General features: G+C 33.2%; 1 protein-coding gene and 1 long non-coding RNA gene across 2 annotated transcripts in view; both read right to left on the bottom strand.

The window, feature by feature from the left end:
* The window catches only part of LOC139503538 (uncharacterized), a 15228-nt gene extending 13424 nt beyond the window's left edge, over positions 1-1804 (bottom strand). Inside the window, exon 1 of the mRNA XM_071293338.1 lies at positions 1645-1804. The gene's annotated coding sequence lies outside the window, so the exon portion shown is untranslated. The remainder of the gene's footprint in view (positions 1-1644) is intronic.
* A 5855-nt stretch (positions 1805-7659) lies between these two features.
* LOC139503564 (uncharacterized) lies at positions 7660-8651 on the bottom strand. The gene is made up of 2 exons (XR_011659129.1): positions 8323-8651; positions 7660-7978 (listed from the first exon to the last, which is right to left on the bottom strand). It is a non-coding gene; the product is annotated as an uncharacterized lncRNA (long non-coding RNA).
* Positions 8652-9129: the final 478 nt, after the last annotated feature.

The following is a 9129-nucleotide window of genomic DNA, read 5'->3' as shown; positions in this document are numbered from 1 at the left end:
GTAACAAATAGCTACATATACAACGGTACAGGCCGAGCCCCAAGCTGATACATACAAATTTTGTTTTTCTTTTAAGTTCTTAAAATTCTCAAATTGAGAAATGTTGTTTGATTTGCCTAGTCCTTTCTATAAAATAGAAGACAGAATGCGTTTGTTTTTATATCACAATGGCTTTTCCTTGTGTGTTATGGGACCAACATGTGCATTTAGTGTCATTGGTTTGTTATTTTCTTGCAATAAAGAATAATACTCATATTACTTGGGTTTTTTTATCTACACACAACTATTCAAAGTATTGTCAATTTTAAGAAAAATAAATTGACTGTATTCGATATTACAAAAGAAAAACAAGTGTAACATGTGTTATAATAGCCTCTGATGTTACCTGAAAAAAATACAATTAATTATTATTATATAAACACCAAACACCAAACAAAAGATCAAACTACAAAGACCTTGTTGATAACGTAACTTTAATTAATCAGGATTTGATTGAATTAAGTGATTACGATTGGCATTACCTTAGTTCACAATCATCAGACAGTTATTGAATAAATAAACCAATTATAGACTAATGATTTGGCTAAACAAGACATTAATGATGAGTTAAATTTTTACGGTTCCATTGGACTGTAAATATTTATTTAGCTACTCGGTGTGAGAAGTCAAATAAAATAAAAATCGCCATGACATTCAAAGTCAACTTTGAAAATATCTTCACATTTTAAAATATCATTGGAGCTGCTGTACAAATAGACACAATAGCCACTAACAACTAATAAAAAAATCATGCATCTAAGACTAAACTAACACTAAGTTTTGTATCGATTTAAAATAGTTCTTTAACTGGTACGTCAATACTTCGCTTACCAGGCTGTTGTGATCCATCATCGACACTTTTTGCAAATTCCGTTTATACAGTTCAAATTTGTCACAAATTCCTCCATATAGTGAATATAGTCTATTCATATTTTATTATTGGGCCGGATCGACTTGGGCCGGAACGACTTGGGGCCGGATCGGTTTGGGGTCGGAACGACCCGATACCTAAGAGTAAGGCAGCAACCATTTGATTTTCGGGGGGGGGGGGGGGGGGGGGGGGCCTATGTTTTTTTTTCTGGACAAATTTTTTTTTTTTATTATTTATACAATCTATTTTTTTCGCGACAAGTTGAAACTATTTTTTTCTTTCAATTTTAGCATTACATATAGTGGCAGCTGAGGGTGAAACAAACAATTTTTTTTTCTCAGAATCAAAAAACAAAATTATTTTTTACTCCAAAAACTGGAAACAAACTTTTTTTCCAAAAAAAAACCATACCCCCCCCCCCCCCCCCCCCCCCCCCCCAGAAAATCAAATGGTTGCTGCCTAAGAATGGCTTGATCCGTCCCTACAGACAGCGTATAAGTACGGTCTAAGAGTATTGACCAGATTATGCTAAGTACGGTCTAAAAAGACTGACGAATATGTCTTAAAATATACTCTGTAAAAGTACGACTTGAAAATGGTGGCCATGCCTATACGCGACACTCGTTTTATTGTAGAGGGAAAGTCATTGTAAAAGTACGACCTGAGAATGACGGCCATGTCTAGACACGAAACTCGATCTATTGTCAAATCCAAACAAAATAAATCTTACTTACCTTCTTTAGTACGTCACTATTGGTTTGTTACGTATGAATTATCTCGATATTTAATGTTATTGAATAGAAGATATCTATGTATTGATTTTAACTATTAGTTTGTAAAGTTACTTGAGCGCAGTCAGTTGTAAAATGATTTAAAATATTTAATCCTACAAAACAAGGATGTTAACACAATGATTGATGTTTCCGATATTTATAAAATATCTTATATACTTAGCTTCACATCCTATTTTAAGTTTTTATCTCTCTTCCGATATTTTGTTTTTAAGTTGCGACATATTTTTGAGAGTGAATTTTGAGGCTGCATGTGTTAGTAGGTTCAATGTTGTGTTAAAATCAATAAATTTACTCTTTAACAAAAATATTTGAGTTCCGCGAAGTCCTGTGTCTCGCTGCGACAACTCGTTGTTAGTGTAAAAGTGTAAATTAAGGTCTAGTGCACACTGTCCGTCGGTCTAAAATACAGAGAAAAAAAATTAAAAAATATGTTTCCATTTTTTAACTGCAGCCAAGAAACTAAATCGTCATATGTGTTTTGAAGATGGTGTCATAGTTGTTATTTTGTAATGTATTTATATTGTGTGTGTTGACATTCGTTTTTACTTGATCCTGTTTGTGGGTTCAGATTTGCAAATATCATTTTCATAAGATAATAATCTATTTTTCTATTTTTATTAAAGGATATATATTTCATAACAGTCCATTGTGTAGATCAAGTTGTTGACATTGATAGATAAGTTGCAGATCTAAATTAGTTTGTGATAATTGAAAGAAAAATATTGTGAACTGTTAATTTTATTTGATTATAATTTGTAAATATCATAATTATCTAATTTTTAGAGAAGTGGTTTCATCATAACTGGTAAATAAGTTTGAGTTATTTCCCTTTGAACAGAAATAGTCAATTAAAACACACTTAAATGTCTCGCCTTCTTTACTAATCATTGATATTATGTTGATAGTCCTAAGTATAAAGCGTTATTACAACTGTCACATAAACTTAACATTAAACAAGATAGTTAAACAAAGACCAATGAACCATGAAAATGAGGTCAAGGTCAGATGAACCATGCCAGGCAGACATGTACAGCTAACAGTGCTTCCATACAACAAATATAGTTGACCTATTACTTATAGTTTAAGAAAAATAGACCAAAACACAAAAACTTAACACTGTCCAATGAACCGTGCAATTGAGGTCATGGTCAAATAAAACCTGCGGGACTGACATATAGATCATAATATATTACCATACACCAAATATAGTTGACCTTTGGCATATAATATTAGATAAAAAGATCAAAACTTAAAAACTTAACTTTGACCACTGAACCATGAAAATGAGGTCAAGGTCAGATGACATCTGCCCGCTAGACATGTACACCTTACAATCATTCCATACAACAAATATAGGAGACCTATTGCATAAAGTATGAGAAAAACAGACCAAAACACAAAAACTTAACTATAACCACTGAACCATGACAATGAGGTCAAGGTCAGATGACACCTGCCAGTTGGACATGTACACCTTCCAGTCCTTCCATACACCAAATATACTAGCCCTATTGCTTATAGTATCTGAGATATGGACTTGACCACCAAAACTTAACCTTGTTCACTGATCCATGAAATGAGGTCAAGGTCAAGTGAAAACTGTCTGACGGGCATGAGGACCTTGCAAGGTACGCACATACCAAATATAGTTATCCTATTACTTATAATAAGAGAGAATTCAACGTTACAAAAATTCTGAACTTTTTTTTCAAGTGGTCACTGAACCATGAAAATGAGGTCAAGGACATTGGACATGTGACTGACAGAAACTTCGTAACATGAGGCATCTATATACAAAATATGAAGCATCCAGGTCTTCCACCTTCTAAAATATATAGCTTTTAAGAAGTGAGCTAACACCGTCGCCGCCGCCGTAGCCGCCGCCGGATCACTATCCCTATGTCGAGCTTTTTCTGCAACAAAAGTTGCAGGCTCGACAAAAAACAAATTGGGGTTCTTTGACATGCTGATTCTAACAATGTACTTAAAAAGATTTTGGACATTAGACCATAATAGGTAAATGTAAAATTTCAATGTTTTCTGTCCTTTGACCACATTCATTTTGGGTCACAAATCTATGCTGTATCAAATATTCAATAACAAATCAAATTTAGAGCAAGAGCTGTTTTAGGCTAAAATGTTGTGTCCATCTTTGCTCAACTGTTCAAAGAGTTCGAACAAAAAAATCAATTTCTGTCATTTAACAGCCTCTTATCACTTCACATATGATATAGAATATTATTTACAATAAAGTTATTCCTTTATATTTCTTCTGTCAAGTAGGGGTTTAAAAAGCATCAGGACAAAATGTACCTATAGGTAAGTAAGTAAGTCAGTAATGACTTTATTAAAAGAGGGTGACTCAATTAGCTTTCACTGATCTACCTTGAGGCCCTCACAAAGAACAAACAGCACAAATATTACAAAGCTTACAGTTTCTAACATATGTAAATGCACTATTCATGCTATAAATTGTCTGTAGAACAAGAGAAAATGAATTCATATATATATATATATATATATATATATATATATATATATATATATATAAAGTGCCTAGAAAATCAACCTAACGATGTAAGAGTAGATTTGATTCGTAACTTCCTCCCTGGCGCCGGGGCTGGAACCTGTACTTTTTATTTCTAACTTCTACGACAACACCGCCTAGCATTGCGCAGAGACCTTATCCCCTCCTCTAACTAAAGCTTATAAAAATAAGCTTTCGTTTCAGGAGGTGTTACCTTGCCGTAGGAATTAAACAACTTTTTTACAAGGATCTCTGATACAATACACGAAGTATTCTTTTACTCATCTCTATATATATACATAAAATACAACTGAACTCACAATTTATAGATATAAGAAGATATGATATGAGTGCGAATGAGACAACACTCGATCCAAGTCACAATTTGTATTGTCAATTGATGCCATGTAAGAAAGTGACGTTATCCAATCAAAATGAACGTTACAAACATTGTTGCATTAGAATTACCAATTCAGGGGCGGCAACCCAACAACGGGTTGTCCGATTCATCTGAAAATTTCAGGGCAGATAGATCTTGACCTGATAAACAATTTTACCCCTGTCAGATTTTCTCTAAATGCTTTGGTTTTTGAGTTATAAGCTAAAAACTGCATTTTACCCCTATGTTCTATTTTTAGCCATGGCGGCCATCTTGGTTGGTTAGCCGGGTCACCAGACTATAATTTTTAAACTAAATACCCTAATAATGATTTTGGCCATGTTTGGTTAAATTTTGCCCAGTAGTTTCAGAGGAGAAGATTTTTGTAAAAGATAACTAAGATTTACGGAAAATGGTTAAAAATTGACTATAAAGGGCCATAACTCCTAAAAGGGGTCAACTGACCATTTCGGTCATGTTGACTTATTTGTAAATCTTACTTTGCTGAACATTTTTGCTGTTTACAGTTCATCTCTATCTATAATAATATTCATGATAATAACCAAAAACAGCAAAATTTCCTTAAAATTACCAATTCAAGGGCAGCAACCTAACAACAGGTTCATCTGAAAATTTCAGGGCAGATAGATCTTGACCTGATAAACAAATTTACCCCATGTCAGATTTGCTCTAAATGCTTTGGTTTTTGAGTTATAAGCTAAAAACTGCATTGTACCCCTATGTTCTATTTTTAGCCATGGCGGCCATGTTTTTTGATGAAATGGGAATTAAAACACAAACATTATTCTAGATACCCTAGGAATCAATCAGATGAAGTTTGGTTTGAATTGGTTCAGTAGTTTCAGAGGAGAAGATCTTTGAAATAATTTACGACGGACGGACAGACGACTACGGACGGACGACTACAACGGACGGACGACGACGGACGCCAAGTGATGGCAAAAGCTCACATTTCCTTTTGGAAAGGTGAGCTAAAAATGACTGTTGTTAAACAATTCAAATGAAAAAAAAATCTATATATATATATATAATAACAAGAAACGAGAAACACTTTTGAACCACATCACCAAACGACAACTACTAAACATTAAGATTCCTGAAAAACTACATCAACAAACGACAACTACTAAACATTAGATTCCTGAAAAACTGCATCAACAAACGACAACTACTAAACATTAGATTCCTGAAAAACTACATCAACAAACGACAACTACTAAACATTAGATTCCTGAAAAACTACTGAACATCATATATCACAGTTTCAACTGGTTTCAATGACAGACAAATATTATCTAGTAGTAGTAATATAATATAACAACAATGATGGTTACATAATGTGTAAAAATATTTTTGGAATTGGTACTAAAATGTGTGCACAAACGCATGAACAATGCACATAAAATATTTAAACGAGTCTGGTGCATGCTTAACATTTAACGCGTTCTATTTGAAAAAGAGAAGATCTATTTTATTCTCTTTTTAGTGTGGTTTCAAATTTGGTAAACAAAAATATTGTCAACGTTTATTGTAAAAAACATCTTTATTTGAAGAAGCGAGGCGATTCAGTTGCTAAAAATTAGTGAAAAATTATCCAGAATTACACCTGATGTTAACTTTATATTCATGCAGCAACAAAGAATGATGAAACTCATTGAAATTTTTCCTCATCTATTATCATAATGAATTTAAAAATAAATGAAAATGGGGAAATATCCCCGGAATAAAATGACCTTTAGACTGGGGAAATATCCCCAGAAAAAAGACCTTCACACTGGGGAAATATCCCCACTTTTCTTCAAATATAATTATAAGTTTGAGAAGTATGTGTAAGTAACTGTAATTAACATCATGAATAAAGTGGGGAAATATCCCCAAATTAAATATGACTTTCAATATGGTGATAAAAGAATACGAAATGGGGAAATTTCCCCATTAAATTACAAGTAGTGGGAAAACATCCATACAGGAAGACAACACATACGTGAACACTTAACAATATTGGGGAAATTTCCCCACATGAAAATAATCTTTAAAACAAGCTGTGTAATTGGTCATTTTCTATGTCGAAGAAATAAAAAATATACATGGAATGGGGAAATGTCCCCATTATGTGTATTTATCCATTTCTACAGCATTTTGCAAAGATTTACTTTCCGTCTAAAAATGTCAATCTTGAATATAAAAATGACGAACATTTATCAGGTGAAGCTTGGAAAAGCAGTGTGATTCTCAATGCACTTTTCGACTGATTTTTTTTTATATTGCAAACAAGTCAAGCTAATGAAAATACTGCTTTAAATTCTTTTTGCAAAGTTAGATAGCGGGCCTTAGATTTGAAGGTCATAATTTACACTAACTAATGTACATGTGCAAGACTTTAAATGACTTTGAAACATTCAAATACGAAATAAAAGATGAATCTTGGTGATTCGCACTGTCCAGCGGGAAAGAAATATGCATATTCAGGACAAGAACAAGTTAATGTAACATGAAAAATAACTTTACTTTTCACTTGAACCACACGCAGAGTCGGAGTTTCAACAAGCTAATTCATAAAGGAGGAGTAAAAGATACCAGAGGGATATTCAAACTCATAAATCGAAAGTAAACTAACGCCATGGCTACAAAAGAAAAGACAAACAATAGTGAGGAAGAAACGTCAAAGAAATTAAAACCTACAAGCAACACGCATCCCACCAAAAGCTTGGGTGATCTCGGCAACTCCGAAAGGGAAGAAAATACTGCTTCACATGTGACAACCGTCACGTTGTTCATAAGATAACAGTCCACCGAAACGGACATAGCATTATCACTTCGAGCCAATCAATCCTTTGATCAAACTCCTTCATGCTGCGTGCTAAGCGGAGAAGCAACAAATACAAATTTTAAAGTCTCCGTTTTCATCCAGCCGGGTTCCAAACTACGACCTCTCGCACTCGGGGTGATCACGCTACCACGTATTCGTGTATCCATCAAATTAAAGGAAAGTAAACGAGATAGAAATCAATGTTTTTTCAAGAGAAAACATAATTACAAACTGTTTAATGTCAGTACAGCACAAGTAGAAAATTTAAACTCTTGAAAATTACATATTAAAGCATGCACATTATTTTGAATAAAACATAATTGTACTGTTGCTGTTGAAACCATATGTTGTTCAACTGCTAGGTAAAATAGCCACAACAAATATGATACCTCATGTATATAACAAATCAAATCAAAAAAGAAAATGAGTTCTATTAGTTCCTGTATTATAGAATACAATATCTGTTTCTTTTGACATATATAGCCATATACATATGAGCTATATATGGTGCGTCTAGTTGTCATGTTCTTCGTATTTCCTGAAAATACATAAAAAAACAACGATTCATTTCGACCTTAAATGTTGTTAGTTGATGATTAAAGAAAAACAAATAAATATTATAAAGTAGTCAATTACCGATTTCGAGTTGAGTTTGCTAATAAAACGTCCAGATGTTTTGCTCAAATGAAAAATATTTAATTTGAAAAGAAGATAAATATTTAATTTTCTCATTGATATTAGCAAGCAAAGACAACGCGTTTGACATTTGATCCGTGAAGAGACATTTCCAGTCATTAATTCCACTTTCAATTTTTTCGATAAATATTTTGTCAAAAACTGGCGTGGATACTTTTGGTACACCCTTTGGCAATTCTACTTCACCTTTATCGTTAAACATGAACATTCCACTTGTTGAAATCTTCCAAGGCCCCGCATGATTGGATTTGTAACACAGTTTAATCTTATTAGATACTTCATCCATTGTAAATCTATAATGTAATGGCTTGATGTGTTTCCGTACATCAGCAATAAATGGTTGAAGCCAGTTCCTAATATCGTATTGCCAAATTAAGTTGCTTGGATTTGGTAAGAGATCCAAAAGCTCAGGGATTTTTTCTGTGTCATTTCGACGGAGGGAATCTACTATTTTGCTGAAAACCGGCGTCAATATCCTCATGTGTGTGTCCAACATACAGAAAAGAAAGGTGAACCTGCAAAATAAAATATTTTCATAAAAAATTCTATCAAATTTTATATTGATTTATATTTTAAAACTGTCCGCATTACGATTCTTGTATGTGCATTATTTTGCTAATTGTTTTGACATTTCTCTGAAGCAATATTGCGACAGTCATGATAGTGGATGTATGTGGAGTATTTATATATTACACTTGATACATTATTTCAGGGACGGTGTTCCATATCATGAATTCAGTTAGTCTAAAAATACGACGGGTGTCCCTCGAGGAGCTGTTAACCGAGTTTTCCGGTGGTATTGGAGTTACTTTATATTTTTATGTAATGGTTTGTCTTAGTTGTTTTACTGTTGAATATTGAGATGATTTATTTTAATCGACTTTTCATTATGATTCTCCGTCGGTATATTTTCTCGCTTTATTATATCTTATTCATCATGTTCATTTGGATACAGTTATTCATGTTAATACATAATGATACGACCCTTATAAA

The sequence above is a fragment of the Mytilus edulis genome, chromosome 14, assembly GCF_963676685.1.
Source record: "Mytilus edulis chromosome 14, xbMytEdul2.2, whole genome shotgun sequence".
In the NCBI taxonomy this organism is placed as follows: Eukaryota; Metazoa; Mollusca; class Bivalvia; order Mytilida; family Mytilidae; genus Mytilus; species Mytilus edulis.
This window is presented reverse-complemented; position numbering and strand designations above follow the sequence as displayed.